General features: G+C 38.3%; 1 long non-coding RNA gene across 1 annotated transcript in view; it reads right to left on the reverse strand.

Moving 5' to 3' along the window:
* Positions 1-969: 969 nt before the first annotated feature.
* The window catches only part of LOC135706453 (uncharacterized), a 315,707-nt gene continuing 291,689 nt past the window's right edge, over positions 970-24,987 (reverse strand). Inside the window, exon 4 of the long non-coding RNA XR_010518169.1 lies at positions 970-1,809. This is a non-coding gene — a long non-coding RNA (uncharacterized LOC135706453). The remainder of the gene's footprint in view (positions 1,810-24,987) is intronic.

The following is a 24,987-nucleotide window of genomic DNA, read 5'->3' on the forward strand; positions in this document are numbered from 1 at the left end:
TTTTCATTGAATATGAAGAAATCAGGAAATCTTACCCACTCCTAATAATTACTCTATCGGATGGTAGGAAATAGCCCTTCTGCGTTAGATACAAGAGAGACAAAGGAAATTCTTGACAAAGAAAACATATTTGTGGAAAAGATGTGGAGTCTTTCCATTTAATTGCATACAATTGCAAACTACATGTTCAGATCAGTTTTAAGTGATGTTTACGATTTGTGCTGCGTTTTATGAGCTCAAAACTGCAAATACTGTGTGGCGAGTAGATTGAAAATGAACCTGCTATTTACTATTATTATAATTATACTAATATAAATGATGAAACGCCTTTCCGTCAGTCGATAGGTGATAATGGTCCTCCCCACAGTGCAACAGTGAAAGATTTGTATGGTTTTACAAGTTGATCGTAAATCGCTAATAAATCATAAAGAGATTATAAATGATACTCGGCCCCATGAGTAAACGTCATTTTTTTTCCGTTGGTGCTGGCCAGGAGGGCACAACTGCTGACGAGAAACTATTAATAGGCTCGTAAAACAATTTAAAAACTGTAAAAAAGTTTATTTCAGTCGTAAAAAAGGCGCAAAAGGAGCATGGTTGCCCAAACGGAGAATGGGAGAAAGAGAAGGCTGGCGCATAAGACATGATTGGTAAAAAGAAACGAAATTGGGTGAAAAGACTCATTCATAGATAGCAATACAATTTAAACACAATAAAATATTACAGTAGTGAGCAAACGAGGGAGCGATTATCGTAAAATAACAATCATGACGAATCCATTGGTAAGAGCAATTAAAAGGTTACCCACGGCGAGCCAATCGGCAAAGAGTGCTCTACCATTTACTGACCGTGAAATTTTATAAATGATTTGCGCAATGATTGCAGATTAATTTTTTGATTGTTAGTACTGAGGTGGTATTAAAGTTGAATAATCAACAGGTAGCCTTACCTTCGTGGAGCTTCGCTGAGACTGGCATCCTCGGGCATCTTTAATCCATTCGAAGTCTGATAATTCCTGACACTCTGTGAATCCAAGGTCGTCCACTGAAAGCGCTTCCATAGTCATCTCCCTGTGACTGATCGACACTCGTAAAGTTGACGGTACCAATCGTAAAACACCAAGTGACATAATTCCATCTAATTTCAATTCCATGCTTTGCTATAAAAATATTTTTTACTGTTTCGCCACAATAAAACTTGTTGTTTCACGCTTCCTTTTGGCTCCTTTGCTGCGGAGATGGTTTGCTGTTGTTCTTCTTCTTCATCATCATCACTACTGCGCTTCACTTCGAGATTAACTTTCAATGCACATTTCATTTTATGATTTTTTTTTTCTTTTGCTCTTCGGGTGGCTCAAAATTGAAAAACCAATTATACACTTGAAATCACACACTCTTTCGTTTCTGACCGAACAGACCCGTAGGCTGATGCATACCAGCAAGTGGCTATAAATCTCGATAATAACCATAAACCTCTCCATAAAACTACCACCAAATTGAATTAATAGTGTCACTCTTTAGATTTTCGCGCTTTTTCACACAATTTCCGGTTTCGATCAATATTTTCAGCTTTTTTTTTCCTATCGTTAATGATGATTTCATCCGATGGCAAACGAGGCAAAGATTAGGGAATAAAAGCGCCAAGCCATGGTTTTGGTTAAAAGTAAATAAATTTAATGAGCTCCGTTGAAAATTAAGCACAGTTATGCAAACAAACGGTCAAAGGTTAAGGTAAATAAAAATCAACGATGGAAAATAAACAGAAACGAAATCGAACGGATGAACTTTTCTCCCTCGCAGTGATGGGTACCTGTAATAAAAACGAGAAAACACAAGAGAAAATCAGGAAATGGTTGTTGAGTAAACAGGGCGATAAATATTGACGTAAATGCACGAATGATTCAATTTTGTCCCTATCTGGCTCCTCTCAAAACCGTTAAATTATGACGCCCACTTGAACGAAGTTGGTGCATTTTCGAGCAAGGGTCATTTATCCCCGAAAGTAAGTGGGAGAAAGATCCTGTGGTGGCTATTAACATCGCTTTTAGATTAACTTCGTTAAATTGCAATTGTTTATAGGTTGTTAAAATTATTATTTTATTGGTCTCGCTCGATCAGATTGCATCTATGGGTTGATTTTTTCGGCATCGTTTATTAATGGCTCGCTGCATCCTCTATATAGTATGCAAGCATCAATGAGGGGAATGAGAATGTCCTTTACCGACATCTGGTGGTGCTCTGTTGGTACTACCGGTCGATAATGAAGCTTTCTGCTTTTCAATACAGTACTCTTGAATTATCAGTTTGTGAGCAGAAAGAGGGTTGCTTCCTTGGTGGTACAGAAACGGACATGCGTACAGTTTCCAATTGGAAAGTCCCAACTCTGGGTCGAGAGCCAGTGATGAACCGCAGTAGGAGCACACATAGGAAACAGGAAAACTGAAAGCAAAGACCCTTTGAGATACAGCCCAGTTACAGTGCTTCGTTTGGGTTTCTCTCCCTATGGCCAGGAGTGTAGAGTGTGATTTCAGATGCCTTGTTGTGGGCATTTTGTAGATGTTGATTCTTGACTATCAATACAACCCTGGAAAGGAATGAAGTGCACCAATTGTCAAATATAATTCAAATCCTTCAAAACGATGTTACTTCAGATTATTTGAAAACATATTGCATTATTTTAATAAATGAAACAGAGAAATTTTCAAAAGGAAATTTCCATTTCCTTCTGCATTGTGCATGACATTTCATTTCTTTGCCACCGATTTTCTCACATGACTCTTTATAACCCTTTATACAAGCTGCAGGGATAATTTTATAACGACGTATATATATCTTTATGGTCGTCATAAAGTTCCCGGGCCCTGAAAACTATAGTAAATTGAAAGTAGATAAACGCAATAGCTGTACATTTATTGAAGCATCCGACCTAACCGTTGATGTTTTGGTTAGGGTTCATCCCTCGGGGGTGATTGATTTCCATTAACTAGTCTTGGTGGTAAACCTATCCTGATAGAGGGCACCAGCAAAAGCTGTAAATCATTTTAGGCTTCTCAGCACTGATCATATCAACAAAATATGACCAATGATGTTACGGTAAGGGATACCATGCGTCTCCGTCGATTAATATTCGAGACAGACACGAGCCGGAATGGATTGCATATGCAAAAAAGATTGATTCATATTCGCTGATAATTGTTATTGCTTACATCGATTCGTACATGCATTTCCAGCAGAGACGATTGACGACGGGAGGATGCAGCAAGGTCAAAATAAGGAAACTGACAATTGGCAGCCGGCCAGTTGCAACATTGTTGGGGACTCGTTTGCCACTTTGTGAATGAGTAATTCCCTAGCAGACTTGGAGTAGCAAAACTGCCTCGTGGAATTCCTAACGCTATTCCGGTGCACATTTTAAACTCTTAATACGATTCCAATGCTTTCCCGTTCAACTGCTAGTTTCCACTACTAGAGGAAGCACCAAATGGTACGGCAATTTTCCCCATACGATCGGTCGTCCCATGTCGCACACAGGCCGTTGCGTTGGGTGGACCATTACCATAAACTGCATTAGCTAATAACAATACTTTTAATCGATAATGTCGTCTATCAAAACGACTATCCCCCGGACGCTCAGATAACCATCAGTTGAACGGATAGATACAATCACACATGCTCTGCCATAAGCGTACGAGTAACCGGAGACAGTAGCCAGAGTCACCAATCCCACAAGCAACGAGCCCACGATGTCCGCATTGGCATGTATTAACTCGGGGTGCAGACTACAAGGCGTGAAGGCAAAACGTGACAACATGACGTATAAATTATACAATTATTAAAATGAACGCCAATTATATGCAATTTCTTCGATTGAATCATAAATCAATTAGCTTATGCATATGCGAAAGTCTCCCTCTGCATACTGGTGCAACTGCATACCGCTTGTTCTACACTGTGTCGCCAATCCAACATCTGTTGTGGCTCTCACTGTTTTTCAAGCAATTCAGCAAAGTTTGAAGTTACGATCCAAACAAACCGTAAAAAACTCGTAGATACAGAAAAACGTTACATCCTTCCTTTGCCGAATTACCAAAACAAAATATCACACACAACGGAATGTTGTCAAATTTGTGCTTCGTTTTGCCGGTTTTACAGCGAGGCAATAAAATTGCAACCCTACAGTCAAGTCAAGGAGAAGGGTTCTTCCAGAAGCAAACAATTTGCGATGCTTGGCTATGCGATGACGGCATGTAAAAGCAATAAATTTGTGACCCTGTCTGTGAGTTTAGACACATGGTTTTTCACACAGAATGTCAATCGTTGCCGCAGCCGAATCTAAACTTAGCCTTGAAGCGTTCAAATTACGATTTTGGCCACTCTTTCCGAATTATTGAAAGCTCCTCGTTAGAGGCTTCCCGATTTCCACTCTAATCGATCCATTTCGATGCCGGAGTGGTTCTAGGATGGCGCATAAATATTTATATTCGTTCATTTAATTCATTCCCATAGGAGTCACGCGTTGATTCGTTTCGGGAACTGCGGTATGGAAAGCGACCACCAGGATAGAGCTTGAAAACGATGAGACGATTTTTTTTCTTTCATTCCATTGCTCCCCGATAAAGAAGCAATTTTGCTATCGTTTGAAACGACTGTAAAGATAACGTGATTCAGTTGGGTGGAAGAATGGTCACCACACACACACACACACACACACACAGATGAAAAGCAAGTGGGATGTGTCTCAGTTTGACTGCACGGTGGGACTTTGAAGTCGAGATTTTGATTAAAGCTCAAAATATCACTATGATTAGTCAGTTGTACAGTGCAACATAGAATCACTTTAATAACTTAAGGATCTACTAGCGAAACCTAGCAAAGCACCAATATTGTTTTGTATTTTTTCTCAATGGATCAATATTATAACACCGTGGAATGGTAGATTTAGATGTCATGGAGAATGTAAATTAAATGTTTATTTATAAATCCTTAATACATTAAAACTGATGTTTCCAGGGTGATCCGGAGCCGATCTTATAATCGATCCATTTTTGAATTATCAAATCGAAGAGCTTTTTACTCTCCTGGTATGATGAAAATATCGTAGTCAATAAATATGAACGTTTTTCTCGAATCATGAAAGGATTTTGTGAAAATAAAAACCAATTTTTATTTTCAAATCCATCAAAATTGTTTCTTTATACTTTTTTTTTTTATCAAAAAGTAATTCTGTGTTTTTCTTCCTTTTCCAGAATTGACGAATGTTAACAAACAATCGAAGGGTCACTTTTGGTTGGTTTTATTAAAGAGGCTTTAACCATCTTGTGGTCATTCGGCTCTGCTCAGCGTATGGTGATGAATTGATTATTTCAGCGCTAACAACGTTGAAAAAAAATCACTTACACACTTAGACAAATTGATGTAAAATTAGGTGATCTGAGACTGACATATACGAGGGACAATTTTGAAACAATATTGAGTCATAAAAGACGCGAAATTCAAACGTACTTTCGAACTTTTCAGTCTCTGAGCACTTAATTACGTCTCATCTTTTATGCCAAAGATGGATTCCGTCACGTGTAAAATTAGATAATTCTTAGTGTGTAGCATCATCCAGGATGTTTCTATATCAATTTAAATATCAAAATTCCTGTAAGTACAGCAGTATTCACGTATATGGCACGAATTGATGTTCGCCACAAACTACACTCAATTATGATTTGACACGATTTTGATTATCCGTATTTGCGATCATGTGATATCACATGGCAGCCAAATGTTATGCATCTTATTTAAAAATATCAGAAAAAGAAATCATGGTATATCATGGTGTACATTTTCGTATCCGTCCTTAATGATGACATAATCAAAAAAAATGTATCGAGTGAAAACAGAAATTGATGTTCATTCATTTAATTTAATGGATACTAAGTCAAAGTTCTATGATATGACACCCAATGACCCATTTTCCTGAATATTCCAGTTCTTTAACATGTAAGCTATTGATCAATCTAACTGAAATTATCAAACATCATCAGGGTTTCATGCAATTGACCCCTGCTTTAAAACGACGTTAACATTTAAAAGTTATTGGACAATCCAGCTAATTTTGTTACAAACAAAGAACAATGAACTATCGGCTCCCGAAAGCTGACGCGATTGAGCCTTCCAAATAAACGAACTAGTTAAAAAACAATCCAGCTGATATGCTCAAAAGTCATTACTCGCTCTTGAAGTTGACACCTTCTTTATAATAGCACGCTTGTTAAAAAAAACGGCTCTAGAAACTGCTATACGACTTATTTTAGTCATAATAAGTTGCTGCAACTGTTCGTGATGGAAATGTGCTTCTTGAGAAAAGATTGAACTTTTAATTTGTTATGATATTAAGGTTCATAAAGTTTTTGAAAATTTGAGGAAAGGTCCAGTACGTTTGGATTCAGGGCCATTGTTACCACTCGTGGGAGCCTAAGTCTAAGAAACACATTTTGAATTTTGTGGGCCAAAAATAAAATTACGTTGGCCACTGAAATTAATTTCGGAAATAGGGGAATTTACGTATTCTCGTCAATCTAAGCAGCGTCTGCACTTCTACTAGCATTTTCTCAGCGTCACGCACATATATGATGTGTCTGCTTGTTTACATTCATCTGCTGCTTGCTTCTCTACCCATTCCAATCGACAGAATTTTTCAAAACGTTTTGAAAGCGTTTTTACAACGCTCCAAACTTCTCAGGTGAGTGTGACTATTGTCGGCAGTTTCTTTTTCTTCGGCAACCTTCCCATTAGAACTGCGTGTTAACCAGCTGTTCTATTATCGGCAACTCGAAATCAACCTCATTTTGTAGTGCGTATGCTTTATTTGAAGAAAAATGTAGCATTACTGGATTGCTCGATCGTTCAAATATAATCAGATTGAAGCTGAAAGGCTAAACAATCGTTTGGACACATTCAGGGAAGTGCGTTGATGGGAAAACATAGTGAAATTAACGTTTAAATTTTGGTTGCCGAAAACAGTCAATGGGTGCCGAAGCCAACATTTACCCTATCATTTCGAAAATTTTTGACCATATCGTAAATAACTTTCTCAAGCACACCGTCCTTTATTGGCAATATGGTTGAAAATTTTAAACTATAAGACTTCTGAAATTTCGATTTTTTTTTTTTTTTCCTTTGGTTTGTTTTTTCCGTCGATCTTGTTTTCCGTGCTGAGCACCAATGCTACCGACGTGCCAGGAAGGCAGCTCCCACACCTGGACCCTACCTATCGACCCATCAACTCATGAACCGGGGACCAACGGCTTTACTTCCCATCCGAAGGGAGACTCATAAAACCTATCAATTTCGCTTTCAGAGCGTCACAATCAGCGATCTTATGATTCTTGAGCGTTCACTCAGAGTGAGCGCTCACGAGTCGTAAAATCGCTGATTGTGACGCACTGAAAGCAATATTGATAGATTTTATGTGTCAAACATATACTTCATGATCTCTTCTTGTAACTTACAAGTACTAATTAGCATTATACTATTTCATGGTTTTATTATTCCGAAAAACATTTTTTTATAGCAAGTGAGTGGTGCGTATAAAAATATAATAGTGCGTAATAGTATTTAGCAGAATAATAGAAACACCTCATTTCATTTTGAAATATTTGTAGTCAACCAGTTAGGTGTAATCCTAGACTCCCAAACTAACTTTTGTGGAACATTATAATACCATCATTACGGAAGCAAATAGTATACTGGGCTTCCTTATAATTCAGGGGTTCAGCTATAATTTTCAAGACCCATACACTATTAAATTATTATACACTACATCCCTATTTTGGAATATTGTAACCTAGTATGGAATCAGTACATTTCAATACAAAGGAAACGCATAGAGTTCGTTTATTATGTCGTCCAAAACGTATCCTATTATATACCTTTTGCAAACTACATTGGACCGCATTTCCTCTTCCATCATATGAAGCAAACTCATCAACTTACAACTTGCAATACTTTTCTTCATCAATAACATTGTTTCACATCGCAGATAACTCTCACAATAAGACTTCTACACACGGCATTTCAGAACATGGAAATTATTCTCAGAAAAATCAAACTACACAAAAACTAGCCTCTTCAATCATATGATGCGACAGTATCATCTACACTGCGAAGTCATTAGCATCACTATTTCAAAATAACAAATTAAAAACCAACTTAAACACAATAGAAATAATACATAGCACGTAAGTAAAACATTGAAACCATTGTATGTAGTCTACTTTTGCTTGACGAAATAAATAAATAAATCTTATGGTATAGATCAAAGAAATCCTGAAAGTAAAAGTTATTCTGAAGACTTTTTAAAATGATGCGAATCAAATTCTTGACAAATTTGCAAATGTATCAGGAGATGAGTTCTTGAAGTATAGTAAATTTAAAAATTTAAAAAAATATTAAGATGCCTTGCACATAAATTCAAGATCCAGGATATACAAAAATTCCTAAAATTATGAGACTTCGATTGAGAACAAATTTCAAGATACTGATCTTATAAAACTGATTATGGAGCTAGACATTTCAGAAAAGTGTAACATCTATGTCAGAAATATAATCTGCATTCAATGTCCCAGAAATAGAGTAATAGGTTTAAAATTTATCAAAAATATTCAAAATACCAGACTCAGGGACATTGTAAAAATTTTAATTGAAAAGTCAAAATTCCGGGCTTGAAAAGACATTTTTTGTTTAAATCTTTGTTTTAGAGATTTTTAGCCGAAGGCTAGTTCATCTCTTAGTCGAGAGTGTGAGGTCTCAGAAGGAGAACCTCCTACGGAGTTGTTGAACAGAGTTGCTTTCATACTTTTGAACGTTAACAGTAAATTCATTCCTAGTTGGTTGGACACCATCATGAGGGCCGAACGACTCATCCCATGTGGCGCCCCACCGGCTACTAAAGCTGTAAGGTACAGCATTCATGGCTCTTTATAGGAAACGGAGAATTAACAAATTAAAACGTGTAACATTGATCTGAACAAAACGGCACCGTCACGAGGTCCAAAGGCTCATCCCGTGCAGAGCCGTCCCGACAGCCGAAAGCAAAATGATAAACAGAAGCTAACAAAAAAACTGTCGAAATACCATGGTACAACTTTGATTCTCTGAGGAATATTAAGAGGGCGTCGGCAGCGGGCGAGTTGTCTCCGAGAAGGTTCCGGATGCTCGAAGTGATCCCATAGACGCAGAGGAAGTGCTCGACGGTCGCTGGAACTTAGCAAATCACGCAGTTCCTACGGAACGGTCCTTGGTCGAAGTTGCAATACAGTCGGCAGTGTCCAGTTCTGAGCCTTGATATGACTCTTTGATGGTTCAGATCCAGCGAGGTGATCCACTGTCTCGTTGCCAGGTATTCCACAGTGTCCAGGTATCCATGTGTAGACGGTGCTACTCAGGGCTAGGGCTCTACATTTTCGAAGCTCTAAAATGAACTCCACTTTTGTTTCTCTCATACAAACGTGTTCAACGCTTCATTTCTAGCTAGACTATCAGCAAGAAATGATAATGAAAAAGAAGCACGCTTAGAAGGAAACGCTGGCCGTGGATCTTCTCGTCGTTGCTTTGCTCATCGCTTTCAATGTAAGTAATGTCGATGTTATAGTTAAACGAAACCTCATTATGGCTTTACTTTCACGAACACTCTATCACCGCTTTTTCAATCTGTTTAAAATGCGTTATGTCCCGTTTTCGTTAATTTTTTTTAGATAAATATGTGGATGGAAGATAAATTAAACATATTACGTGTAACCTTCAAGTGTTTTCACGTGAGAAATGCTTTAAATGTGTTATTTCATTTTCCGCCATATACGTCATGAAACCTCTGTTGATGTGTTTCATGAAAGAGAAAACTATCAATTCGAGCGGTCTTTCGCTCATCCGTTTTACCGAAGCTTGAAAGGAAGACCAATGGAGCGACGGGAGAAAGAGAGGCAAGCGATTGAACATTTGCTTGTGCACGCCGACTGAGGTTCTAGAATGCTGCGAAGCTGTTCGACTTTAACAGAAAAAGAAAGCCAACAGTCTCTTCGTCGCATCGATTTGGTCGATTGAAGCTGATATTGTGAAGCCCTGCTCAGGGCATACTTTACTGTAGCCTGAATCCACGGGTGTAATGGAGCTGCGGAGCAGAGTTCTAGACCAACAATTGATATAGGCGGAACAACCAAACGTAAACAATGGCTTTAAACGCAAATTCCTCGAGAATCAAAGCACATCCAAGCAATCTAACACCATCATTTGATAGAGAAAACTTCCATTATCGAATGGCATTGTTAGTTTGCGTGGGAGTGTTTTGATTCTCGAGAATTGTGTGTTTAAAGCCTTTGTTTACGTTTGGTTGATCCGCCTATTTCAATTGTTGGTCTAGAGTTCTTGGATAGCGCTGTGAGAGTCAGTCAGGATAAGGATTGGTTGGTTCGCTGGTGATATGGCCGCATGAAAAATTGCGGCAGCTTCTGCAGAAAAAAAAACGGAGCATTGCGGCGGTATGCTGTTGCTAGCTAGTATACAACTTCCGGAAAGTCCGATGCCATCTGTGTACCGGTGTGTGTGTTCGGCATAGTAGAACCAATTAGTTCTGCTACTGACCGACGCAGGGCCTCGGAATTATCTCCTGCATTGAATCGGTTCTTAATTCGGCGATCAATGTTGATGCTGTAAGAGAGCCAACTCTTCTATCCGTGCCAGTGGATCCTAGCCACCGGGGGGAGGTCGACGTTGGCGATCGTACGCAGGATTCTATTCCCCTGCCGTTGCCTGTTTTCTTGGCGACGAATGATGCGGTTTTGATGATGGTGGCATTCATGATTCGGTACCTGAACGGAAGGATCCCTGCTTCCACACACACCGTTCGAAAAATTCATGTAAATTTCTGCGAGATATAGCGCACATAAAATTAACGCTATATTTGGCATAAATTTACGTGATATTTCAAGTAAATTTAAGCGCAATAGCGCATATATATGCAATATTGTATGCAAGCTTGTCAACGATTTCACTGTTTATGCCAAGTAAAGCTCAAAATTAAACGAAGGGAGTTAAAATTCAGAATTTTTTTCTGTGCAGGCTGAATCGGCGGGGGTGGAAGGCAGGAGGCCAGAGATGATCCTAATGCTGCTGTTGCAGGTCAGGCCGAGAATTTCCTCATGTTTTCCCGATGCGAGGCATGTAAGCTCGGTCCCATACAGCAGCCGGCTATCAATGATGGCTTGCGCCACACGGAAGCGGTCTGCCCGATTGTTGGATCGGTGGGGCTTCGAGATTGCTTTAATCAAGTTGATCCGGCTTTTGCAGTTCTTCTTGACCTCGTGGAAGTGAGGCACAAACGATAGCGTGCGGTCAATGAGCACACCCAAGACCCGCACGGAATTTTTGACGGGGATGGCTTGATCGGAGATGGACAAACATGGCTTCTAACGCTCTTCTTCGCCGAAAGCTGGAACCCCTTGAAAAATTAGATTATAAGAGAAATATATACAAGATATCGAACATAGAAAGTTTATTAACAGGTTTCGATTAAGAAAATGATGATAATGGTTTCCTTTCTTATCCCTACAAAGATTTGAGCTGGAAGATTTATCTTTAAGATAATTAAATATGACAATTTAAACAGGTTTGCAAAAAAATCGAACTGGTTACTGTTACAGACATAAATTCCATCTAGAGTTTAAAGATGCTTCACAGCGATATAAATGTGGAAAAGCTCAGGCGGCCACCTCTTAGTTCGCCTTTTTGTAAGTATTTCAAGCAATCAAGAGTTAATGAACAATCAACAAATCATCCTATTACACTAGCAACCCCGCAATCTGATGCTATCATCATTTTTAGCAATATCAGGAATGCTCAGAGCTCCCGACATTTGCCAATGTATCTTCCAAATAAGCTTCACCATTGCATTTTTTTTATCAAATTTAAAATTAAGTCCTATATATCCGTAATACACGCGCGAGGCTCAAACCTTCGTAGACTACTTTTTTTTCAATTATTCTACTACTATTACCGTGCGGGACCGAAATCCATACACCCTGTTGAATTTGATTATTTATATGCATCATAACAAAGTAAATATTATACATGAATACATATTCATGTGCATTCATGCATTAACTTGATGTTTACGTCAACAATTAAGCAGAATGTCATGCAATTAAAATAAGAAAAATAAAAACCTCAACACGTGTCGGGCATTTCTGTCAATCGGTTGCGTTCTTAACGATTTTCTAAGAAAATCTCTCGGATTTACTTCAGTTTGTTAAGCGTATTTCAGTGATGTTTGCAAGTAGTTTCCTAAAGGTCGATTGGAAAGGTTAGTGTTAATCGTTTTATATCTCAATTCTAAGCAATGGATCGTTCATATGGTATTTATTTATCAAAATTAGTACTGTACGGATTTCGATCCATATATAACAGCTGATTCTAAATCCGTACACTTGTGCATCACTAATGACGATTCTACTTTATCCAATGTTTTTTCAGCAGATCATGGAAACTAAATACACGCCGGAGGATTTGGAGAAGACTGTGGCAATGATGCGTGCGGAGAAATCTTACCGAGAAGCATCCAGGGATTTTGCCGTTCCATTCACCACCATAAGAGATGCCGTATTGAATCGCTACTCTCTTATTTTATTCGTATTGCAAATGTTATATTATTAATATCTTTTAATGAAGAGCGTCAAGAACCAGCCGAAAAGTAAAACAACGCAGCTCCCCTACAGGATATCACCAACACGCATATTCAAATTAGGGACCATGCATAAATGACGTAGCATTTGAGGGGGGAGGTGAGGGTTTCACAATTTGTGACCGGCCATGTATTGGAAATAGCCAAACTCACTACGAGGGGGTGGGGGAGGAGTATAAAATTGATCAAAAATATGCTACGTCATTGTTGGATGCTCCCTTACAGAGAGCAGACAGAAATGGGCCAGAGAGCATTCCCAGCAGTAGCTACCAGCGAGAAGTGACCGGAAATACACATGAAAGTAGTGCGGGCGAAAATTGATAAAGAGAACGCAAAGAAACAAAGGATTGAGGAACGACAAAAGAAAAAGGTTGAGCGAAAGAGGAAGAGGAGGAAGAAAAGGAAGAAGAGGAAAGAAAGTTCCTTAATAAATAAATACCATGAACGAACTATCCCACAAATGGTTTGGATGATACCCCGAACACGTCGTTAAGCTCTCTATTATGGTTATTTTTATTAGGGTTGGAAGCAAGAAAGCATTATAACCTGAAAAGGCAATGGTAACAATGGAGAAGAAGCAGAAGAAAGCTGTGGAAAAGAAGCAATGAAAGATCTGCATTTTTATGATTATTACTCTCTTGACGTATTAAATTAAATTAAGTTATAGTCGTTATTTTACCTGTTTTAATTTTCATGCACAAAACGAAAAACTAATCCTTGATGTCAGTTCATTGTCTTTTTTTGTTGGTTTCTAAGATGGTTGTATTTTTTATCCGCCATTATAGGGCTACCATCTTAGGAACCGGTTAGATTATCGCTTGATGCCATGGGTTTATGGAGCGTTTCCATTATCGTTGTATTAAAGATGTTTCGGCAGTCTTCTGTTCAGTTTGCTATTATTGATTCGACAACATTGTCCAGGCTACACCGCCCAGTTTAGTCCCGGTTAATAATGTTTTGTAGCGTTGATCTGGAGTACCCCCAAGTTCCAAAGTATGGCACATCTTGCACGTTATCACATGTCAAATTTCAAAAACCTCGAAGTTGTGATCGGAGGAAAACTCCAGTAAGAATATTTAACCCAAAGCACTGGTATAGAATAAAATTTGGAGGAAATGAATCCTTAAACATGATATTAGTTAGCATAAAAATCCAGAACATTCACCTTCTTAAATAAAAAGAAATCAGTTACCTCTCCTTTGAATCGATTGGAGCATCAATTAATCTAACGCTTATATCATTAGTTAAAAAAGTAAAAGTAAAAAAATTAACCTTTGACGAATGATTCTTATGTAAAATCGTGCGCTGTATTCAACAATGTAGTCAAAAAAATGTCAGTAGGATAGTTTTCGAGATACAGCTAAAATAAAAATTCACTTTAAACAAGTTTGATTACTATAATAAAAATATCTCCAGTTGTAATGAGATTATATCAAATATTTTAACGCTAAATTAAAGGTAAGAAATTTTTTCGTTCGATCAATTGAACATCAATTGTCAGTGAGATTGATGGTATTGTTGTTAGTTAATAGTTTGTTTTTTTTTAAGTTTTCCTAGGAAAAATTGAATTTCTGCTAAGTTTTTAAGCAATGTAAATTAAAATGTTTATGGTGGTTCTACCAATACTCTCACGGAAAAATAGTGTTATAACGATCGAAATAAAATTTTATCACGTTTAATTTGGCGTTAAAATAATTAATATCACTTCATTGCAGCCAGAGATATTTGTGTTTCAGTTTTTTTTTTAAGTGAGAATTCATTTTTTAGCTAGGGGAAGGAGGGGCATAGTGAACAGGCAGGGCATAGTGCGCATCCCGCACTTTGGCTCTGGATCTCCAACTGCATGAAACAAATCAACTGGTAGTAGGATCAATATCATTATGATATTGATCCTACAGCCAACAAATTTGTTCTGAACGGCTGGAAGTCCAAGCTGGAGCACGCGATGCTCACTATGCCCCACCTGTTCACTATGCCTCTCTTACCCCTATATCTCCAAAACTATCCTACTGAGATTTTTTGGACTACATTTTTGGATTCAGCGCATGATTTTACATGGGAAATGACCATCAGCGTACAAAGTTCAAATATGCTGTAAACTAGTGTATTTAAACGGATATAGCTGTTTTGGACTCTTAGCCAAGCAACTACAAAAAAATACTTTATTCAAGATAGCAACATGTTTTTTTTTCATTGATTTCGATCGATTTACATTCATGTACGGATTTTGATTCATGACTGTACGGATTTTGATTCATCCTCAACACAGTGTACGGATTTCGATTCAAAACTGTACGGATTTTGATTCAATCGTAGAACGCTGTACGGATTTTGATTCAAGATATGTGCAATTTAAATCTCTTTTTCTAATAATTAAAGGTAATTTTCAGACCTGGTGTTTGCAAATATTGGAAAAATAAAGATAAATGTAAAGGAAAAAGATGTGGTACAGAGCATAATGTGATAGTATTATTTAGTATTGACCGTTAATGATTCTCTCTTGCTTAGGTGTACGGATTTCGGTCCCGCACGGTAAATCAAATATTAAAAATCCATCATCACCATTGTGGTAAACAAAAATAGTTTTTGCAGTGCTACAATAATTATTAAAATGTCATTATGGCAGCTATCCATACAAAATAATCCGTTAGAGATAATTTTGTCAAGATACAAGATGTCAAGATAACTGTTCAAACGACAGTTTCAACGTGTGAAATGCTGTGTATTTTAAATTCTGTTGCTGAACGTTTGATATGTCCAGGCATCGAATTGAAAACATTTATCCCTTTAAAATATAATTAATTTTGTGAAGCACAAGTCAAGAAAAAGGGCCTCCCTTAGCTCAGTCGATAAAGGCGCAGCTACAAAGCAAGACCATGCTGAAGGTGGCTGGGTTCAATTCCCGGTCCGGTCTAGGAATTTTTCGGGTTGGAAAATTTCTCGTATTCCCTGGACATAGAAGTATGATTATACCAATGCAAAAATGGTACAGGCATCGAAAGCTCTCAATTAGTAACTGTGGAAGTGCATCCAGAACACTAAGTTGAGAGCACGCAATAAGCTAATATGAGATATGCAATAAGCTTGAAATGCGAAGAAGAAGAAGAAGTCAAGAAATGTGGTGTTCTTATTTCAACCGCGTTTCTAGTATTATATCTATGAAAGTCACTTCCTCTTTCAATTCGATCAAACAAATATCGAGGCAACAAACCGTTAACTTCTTTAAAAATGAACACCATAGTCAAATATACAATTCTTTGCTTCAACGACAACCATTGTAAGGCGTCTATCATCAAAGATGAGGAAGTGAATCTATTACATCTCAAAATCAAACGCATTATTTTACTCTGCAAGCGCTGTAATCTCGATATTTGTGTTGCATTTGAGAAAACTAAAATGGAAGATTTCACAAGAATGACCGATATCCCGATTGTTCTGGTATCAACCAACTATTACTATTAAAATACTCCAATAGCTGGCCTTCAACAACAAAATCTAAAATTTTCTCTAATGTGTGCAACATGTTGATGGGACGAAACTCTTCGGCTTTAATCGTTCCAGCAACTTTTTGAATAGGAACCACTAAGGATTCCTTCCAAATTTGTGGCACGTGTCCAGTTTGCAAATATTCATTAATAAGGTTCAGCAAGATGTGGCCAATGACACGAAAGCAATCTTGAATAACTCTAGCATTAAGATTGTCAACTCCAGCCGATTTTCCTAATGAAAAACTTATAACTCTAAGTTCATCTAATGTAATTGGGTGAAAACCTTAAATTTTTTTTTATAATTATTTTATTTGTACAGGCTCAATCGAATAAACTTTACAGAGCCGAGTTATCCTTTGCGTTATACATTATTACTGTCTTAAATTTAAAGTTAAAGGAACTGAACCGAGTACTTGCGGTTGTCTCGAGGTTAGTGGAGATTTACAATTTTTTGGATGGGAAAAGGGAAAAAGGAGGTTTGAAATGTGGTTTACGATACAACTATTTAATTAATCCTAAAGCATGAAATTATTTCTATTCATCTTGAAAACAAACATTGAAAAAAAAAACCCACACGTACAAAATACAAACTAAACACAAGGTTAATCAAACTTACAATCTAAGGTTAATATCCTTAAAGTAAACATATATGAGTTTCATAGACTCCAGATCGCGTCTAGCCAAAATATCCCGAACTGGAACATTAGGTTGTCTACCTCGAGCCCGAAGGGAATCATAAAAATGTGATCTGACTCCACGATACTCCGCACAAGTCCAAAGGATGTGATCAGCGTCCTGGTAACCTTGTCCACATTCACAGAGATTGCTGTCTCCCAACCCCACACGGAACAAGTGAGCGTTTAGACAATAGTGATTGGACATGAGACGAGACGAGTATGAAGTCTCGACCCAAGTCCAACCCTTTGAACCATGCAAACTTCGACACCTTAGGGATAATTGAATGTAGCCATCGTCCCAAGCTCCCTTCACTCCATTGATGTTGCCAGCTAACGAGCGACTGCTGACGATAAATAGAGAAACATTCACTATAGGCGATTTGTCGATCATAAATGTCGCCTTCCATAGCGCCCACCTTCGCAAGTGAATCCGCCGTCTCATTGCCCAAAATTGAGCAATGCGAAGGGACCCACGCGAAGGTGATGATGAAAGAGCGCACGGATAAAGCACTAAGCAGTTCTCGTATTTGCAAGAGAAAATACGAGAAGTGCTTTACCGGCCTAATGGAACGGATAGCCTCGACAGAACTGAGACTATCCGTAAAAATAAAGTAGTGGTGTGGAAGAAGTGAAGCAATAGTTTCCAAAGTGTAGTGAATTGCTGCCAGTTCAGCCACATACACAGAACAAGGAGCTTCAAGTTTTCGAGAGGCGCTATGAAATTCATTAAATACACCAAAACCAGCGGACTCCTCTATTAGAGATCCATCTGTGAAAAACGTTCTTGCAGAATCAACATGGCCAAACTTTGCAGCGTATAATGACGGAGCAATCATAGAACGATGATGCTCTGGAATTAAGCGGATTTTCTGCTTCATAGATAAATCAAAATTCACTGAATTGCCGAAATCGGAGAAGACTACACGATTGGGAATATTTCTTGAAGGGCTGACATCCTGTGTTAAAATAGGTAGTACAAAGTCATAAAACATGTTTGAGGATTTAGCTCCAGAAGCTTCTGAAAGTTTTCGATCACCAGTGGGTTCATTACTTCGCAACGGGTGAGGAGCCTCAGAGATAACTCTGAAAAACGGACGGATAGTGGCAACATGCCCGCCAGCACTTCGAGACTCATAGTATGAGTCGAGTGCATGCATCCTAACGCGATACGAAGACAACGATACTGGATCCGTTCCAGCTTGAGAAACCTTCAAAATATACAACTACTATTAACTGGCTGTTTTATTTCGTCCGGTTCATCGACCAATTCAATTGATTGATTAATCAATGAAACACTGTCGAAAAATAATCATTAAATTTAGATGCAATTACTTGTTCTGACTGTTCTGACCGCGGTTTGCAATTACCAGGTTTTAATAAAGATTTCAAAATTTTCCTTAGCTCTTTGCTGTTGTTTTGATGCTGATCAATCTTCCTTTGAACATATTCACAACGGGTTTTCTTTATCGATGGTGAATACTTATTACGCGCGATTGTGTACCTATTCCAATGACTTACCCTTTTCCGTTTAAGACGCAAAAGATCCAAATTGTACCAGCTGTTCGAGTTTTTCAAAGAAACAAACTTTCGCTCAACTAGTTGATTGGTACACGTTTTCAAAGCGTTATTAAGAACAGCTGTAGATTCATCTAAATTACCGACCGCGAATGGAAAATCCACGCTCCTCTCTACAAGATTCGAAACAGCTTGTTTCAAATATTTCTTCCAGCACTTCAATTTTACTAATTGATCATTGTTATTGATTTTTTTTTTATTGGGTATCAAGCTGGAGCTGCGTGACAGCTTAATTTTCAAGACTTGACCCATTTGAATAAATTTTGCTTCTATCTTTGACAATACAGCAGAAGGACTAGCCTATGTTGGCCGCTTGAACACTGGATTCCGTATGTACTGTTTCAAGATAGTTATAGAAAAAATGCTGTGACGTGTGCGCTTACATACATCCGCGTAGTAAACCGATTGAATAAGTAAATCCGTTTCGAACGAAATATCTAAATTATGTAAGTTACGAAAACCGCGCGAATTCCGAAAGCCGTGCGAGACAACCGAAGCGAGAAAAAAAGGCTTATTATCAATTAAAGAGTGCCACCAAAATAAATGTGTTAGCCTATGTTGGCAAGTTGATTAATTTTGGTTTCGTCCCTAAATATTCTACTTATTTTACTGTTGAGCTTTGTTTCAATTTAGTTATTTTACCGCACGTATCAATCATTTCAAGATTTTCCGACCGCACCGAACAAATTCTATACTACAGAAGCTCAAAAAAACTTTTGGTGAGCTCTACCGCATTGCGAATCACTTCTGCGCAAGCTCCGTAGACGTAGGCGCGTTGATTCCGACAGCCGCGAAAAATTAAACATGCATCAATACCACATAAGGAAAGATCGATTTTACGTATGGTTTAGTTCATAGATTAACATTGACTGCTGTTTACAAATGTAAGTACTTGAACACTACGAAATAAGTTAACTCAAATGCTTTAACCGCATATATAAGAGATTTCGCGTATTGAGAGAATTATATAGTAATCGAGTACAACAAACTCAGGGGAATACGATACCTCCAAAAGTTTAAAAGCTATTAATTGTCACATACCTCTACTTTTACTTATTTCCTAAACTATTCCTCTCCTTGTTAATCTGCTAAATGCTATTGGTCTGCCTGCGTTTTCTTTTTAAATTTCAAGACTAAATAAGAAGATTTATTCTACAACTTTAAATGTTAGTTGCCTTCCTAAGCGGACCCCCCGCATCCTAATTCTTTTTTTAATCTACTTAATGTCATTATACTTTCTGAAGTTTCTTATTTAAGTTCATTTGATGATTATGATATCTCATTAGTCTAATTTAATAAATTATTAAAAGCTCTAATTCACCTAATCAAGCATAACCCATGCTTTATTAAGTACCTGTACTTGTGCTTGTAATCTAAAATTAAACGTGTTTCAAGTACTTTTGATTTTGACCTATACCTATTTATTATATCTTAGTTCGACCCAGGTGACACCTTCAAGTGACTAAAATGCTTCATTTTGAAGTTAGTTTCCTAGCTGATTTTAAATTATATAGGGTATATGCACCAACTACGCTCACACGTTTCCACTATGGCGTCCCACAAAATTACGTATGGATATATCACAATAGAAGCACGCCACAGTGGAAATCCCGAGCCATAGTTCAAACATTTCTCCCAAATCAAAACTGAAGCACATATAAGATTAGTTACAATACAATGTACAAAAATGATGTTTAACGTTGTTTCCTGAGTAATACTCCAATGAAAACAACAATGAAAGCTTGTCACGCAAATAGAAGGAGCACCGTTGGGCACTTTCTGAAATATTTCAATAGTATAATTCCCTTGCAAACCCAAATAAATCTCTCTGCGCAAAAATAAATAAAATAAGAGTGATTTGCGGCAAAACCCACCAGTATCACACCCAACGTCAGTGCCTATACGTAAGCGTACTACGACGCGGCTCTCAATTAAAGGAGTAACAAGTGTGATACTATTACTGCTAGACTAGATCTTTGGTTCTCTCATGCAGTGGTTTATCAGAGAGGGGAAGCTTAGTAATCCCCATTGCCTGCCCATGACGCCATTCTATTGCGGCATGAGCCAGCAACGCCGGCCATAAACCTACCGTCTCCAACACTCCACTATAAAGCATGAAATTAAGCCCGCCCACCAACAGCAAGGTGCAAAAACTAGCCAAGGGGAGGGTTATTGATATTATCTAATACATTAATCACTAAGGTCGCATGATCGGTTATTTTCAAATCAGTATCCGTAACTGAACAAATGGAATCAAAATTGGAATAAACGTGGTCAATTAAAGTTCTACTGTGCCTGGAATTACGTGTATATTCAATTACCGTTTGTTTTAAATTGTAAAAAAAAATCAACTAAATGCTTCAAATGACTCGAATTATAGATATCACGCCAATTAATATTAAAATAACCAGATAAAATATTTAATTTACTAGAATCAAGGAATGTCTCGAGCCAGTTCTCTAAAACTTCAACAAAACGCTGGTCACTAGAACCGGGAGAATGATACAAAACACCATAATTGCCCATCTCCATGTCACGTACAACTGTAATGCCCAAGAACCAGTTGCCATCAATAACTTCGTTGGTACAAAGGTTGAATTGAACTGATTCGTTGACATAAATAGCAACACCACCAGTGTGTTTAGAATTTGATAAACAAGCAGCAACAACATATATCCCGGAATACTATACTGATCAAAATCTTCAGTTTCTACAATGTGAGTTTCAGATAATAAAATTAAAAGAGGACGTTTTTCCTCAACAATCTGACGTTATGCTACGTAGTTTGTTGATACAACTTGAACTTTGCTGCTATTTATTGAAACGCAAGCTGCTTTTCTTCTGATTAAAAAGTCTTTTATAGAGCAAGCATTAATATAGTACGTTGAAATATTGTAAGATTCCAATCAAAGTCCTGGTTGTTTCCTGGTTTTTTCGTGTTGTTTACGATTCCCGGTTAATTCCCGGTTCAGTTGCCAACCTGCATTATTTACGTCATAATTCTATATGCATGGTACAATGCTTCACTCAAACTTACCACCAATTTTTATGAAATGATTTTTCCTACAAATAAATTTTATTTTGTGATTTTCAAACCACAGCATGAAATACCCACTGTGATCTGGTTGTAGTTCAGCCGGCGAAGCCCCCAGTAAGAAAACCAGCCAAACTAGTATTTCCAAATAACAAGAAAAAGTTGAGCTATTTACATTTTAATTGGAATTTACCAGTGTGTACGCTTATCAAGTTCGGTGCGTCACCATTCGAGCCAGTGTTTTAAAGCATTCATTGGTACCAACGGAACTGTTTACTGTCAATGTTCATAATTATTTGCATGATCAGATTAGTCCCATCGCTTTTTGATGAATTTTGGGCAAACAAGGGATTGAAATATTTTTTTTTATTTCGTTCAATTTCCAATTTCTTAGCTCTTCGCAGCGATTTGGGCGAGTTGGAAAAACTAGGTGAATAGAGTGTTGAAAGCTGTTCAACGAGCAGAGTTGTTTTATGGTTCTCAAAACTATGTTGTAACTTTTTATTTTTATAGCATTTAGAAGAACCACTATAGATAAAAAAAATTAGACTTGTTTTATATAGGATTGCACCTCCACGGCGTGTTTGTAGGTTAGACCTGAGTGAATGGATGAGTTTCTGGCTCGTGTGCTAGTATGCGTGAGCGTATTTACGTCCGGTGTGTGCTACTGCCATCTCGTCCATTCATCCATCTGGGCAAGAGTCCACTCGCCACGTTCAGTGGTGGAGGTAATTAAAAAGTCATATAACGTTCAGTTTTACGATTTTTTATTGTTATTACCCATATTATCACGCTTCTTCTAACGTATTGTTCCTTTTTATTCGACTGAGAAAGGGGTGTAAGCTCGGTATCTTTGACTAACAACCAAAAGAATTCCTGCTCGGTTTATTGTTATTTGATTAAATAGTGGCGATAATTGGCTTGTAATTTATTTTCTATCTTGATTTGGCTCGTCCTGCTTATTAGGGGTCACGCTGAAAAGACTTAAGCTATCGTTAAAAGTACAACTTAAAACGTTGGTGTTCAGCAGTTATGAGCTATTAATATAAAAGCAACATTTGTAACGTTTTGGGTATACTAATATGGCAGCGAATAATAATCGTCCATGTTGCTACAAGCAACGCATCATTGATCGAAGGTGTTGTTCACCGGCAGGGCGGCAAAGACCGGTTTGTTCGACGGGAATGCGGTCGCACATGTGTCCTTATGGGTATGCGTGACCGAACAACGAAACGAACACACCCGCAGAGCATAGCAGGAGCATAAATTGCACCAGTAATGGCTGTCGTTGGATTAAAAATATCGATAGAACGAGGCACCGATGTTGTCTTCCTCTGTCCTTAGAGAAGCGAATGAGCGAGACGAAAATATCGGAGAGCAGGGTGATATTTCGTTGCGGAAATATTTTTCAATGAAACACTTACAAGTGACTTGCAATGATTTGGGATTAATATTTCGAGGGTCCAATGACTTGTCGGTGTTAATCAATGAACTTGACATTGCCCTTATCGCGCTTGCTTAAGTGATAGATGAAATTGATCGTCATTTCACGTTTTTTGTTATTGGTTTTATAAGAAGCAAAAAATAGTTACTGCCAGCAAAGAGTTGTCTATAACCACAGCAACCTTTCCTACATTTTACTCTTCTCCTCTTTCGCACACTTTCTGTGAGAGTTTCTCTCGGTACATGTAACAGCAAAGTGTAGTAGCTCCAGTCATAAACACGAATTTTACGATATTTTTACTACAAATTGCATCGTAAAAAACTGAAAATAAAAATACTGAACTAGAATTTGATTAATTATTTGTTTGTTTCTTGCTTCTCTCACATCGTTGCAAATTGGCCCCTCGTCCCGGAGTAGCTTTGAGCTGTGAAGTGCGCTGTATGTCGATAGGACACGCTCTACATACCGACGACCAATCGACCCGCGTCGCCAACCGGCCAGAGCCAGTAATCGGCCCGCAACAAACAAGAACGACAACAATCCATCGTTCCGCGTACTTAAACTGTAGTAAACGCCAGCCAGGCCCAGCCCGGTAACGATATTTTGTTATGTTCATTGTTCAGATAAATGTGAAGTGGCCATTACTGTGGCGCTGTTTTTCGTTGTGTCACATTTTTGCTTTGAATCACAATTGTTGTCTGAGGTCGTGGTTCTCGGATCGTTGATCTGTATAACAAGGAAAGACGAAATATCCTAACAATTGAGGTAAGTGCAAGACGGCTGGAGAACTGGGACACATATGATTGTTATTAAAATGACCAAGCGTGAATATATGGTTCACGACCGGGACCGGGGGATTCAATATCACACAGATGGCGGGATGGGTGAGCGAGCCGGTTCTGGTTGACTGAATGAGAAGGTCATTGAACGACTTGCTCTTCAAAAGTTGCGGCAGCTATAGCAGCACAAAGACCTAAGTCACATATATTCATCAACTGCGACGTTTGCTTCCAATGGGTTGTTTTTAATGCCGACGAGCGACGAGCCGATATGGTTTGGAAGAGGAGAATAAACCAATTCACTTGGCAGTGCTGAGAACGCACAGCGGAGATTTCGAAAGCAAAAAGAATTATAATTGGCTGCCGCTTACATCACAATATGATTTTTTTTTTTCATTTAAAGGACCAAGAAGTCTTTTTCGCATAATTTGATTCGACCTCAAAATTCTATAAGAGAACGGAATTCTATTTTTTCTACCTTGATATGTTTTCCGTCGATCTTGTTTTCCGTGCTGAGCACCAATGCTACGCCAGGAAGGCAGCTTCCACACCTGGACCCAGCTTATCGACCCATCAACTCATGGATCGTGGACCAACGGCTTTACTTCCCTCAAAAAATCCCGGGAATTCCGACTGCGATTGAACCCAGGTCTTTTGGGGTGAGAGGCAATCACGCTTACCACTACAGCACCGGCGCTGCTGAGGTTTAACATATGTTAAGAGTCTTAGACGATGACTTGTTGTCGATATTTGTAACCTAGGGGCACTTTTAGAATGCCCATTGAATATGTATTTAATTTCATAAAAAATATTTTGTGAGGTTTTCGATGTTGGCATTGGAAGTTCCGGAGGCAGCTTCTGTACGATTTCGTTGGAGATTTTCGGTGCTGATGAAGGAAGTTGCAGGCAGTTTCGAGGAAATTTGCGTGTGTTCACGGTGGAGAGAATACCGCACGATTTCGGTGGAGATTTTTTATGTTTCGGTGAGTTTTGACTAGCCTTCAGTATTCCGTTTCACTGAATAAATAACAATTACAATTACATACCGTATGACCCATAGACAAAAATGCTAAATTTTGATGGAATTTTCTTGTATGCTTGGCGGATGAGGTTCAACATGGTTTGGTGACGATTTCTGATGCTGCCAGCGGAGGTTGCAGAGAATTTCGACGGAGTTTTCTCACGTTCTCCGCGGATGAGGTTCTGCACAATTTCAGTAGAGATTTTCGGTGCTGCCAACGGAAATTTCTACGGTATTTTCTCGTGTTTT

This window comes from Ochlerotatus camptorhynchus, unplaced genomic scaffold, assembly GCF_037179485.1.
Source record: "Ochlerotatus camptorhynchus isolate MF236.1 unplaced genomic scaffold, CSIRO-AGI_Acam_v1.1 ptg000278l, whole genome shotgun sequence".
Classification (NCBI taxonomy): domain Eukaryota; kingdom Metazoa; phylum Arthropoda; class Insecta; order Diptera; family Culicidae; genus Ochlerotatus; species Ochlerotatus camptorhynchus.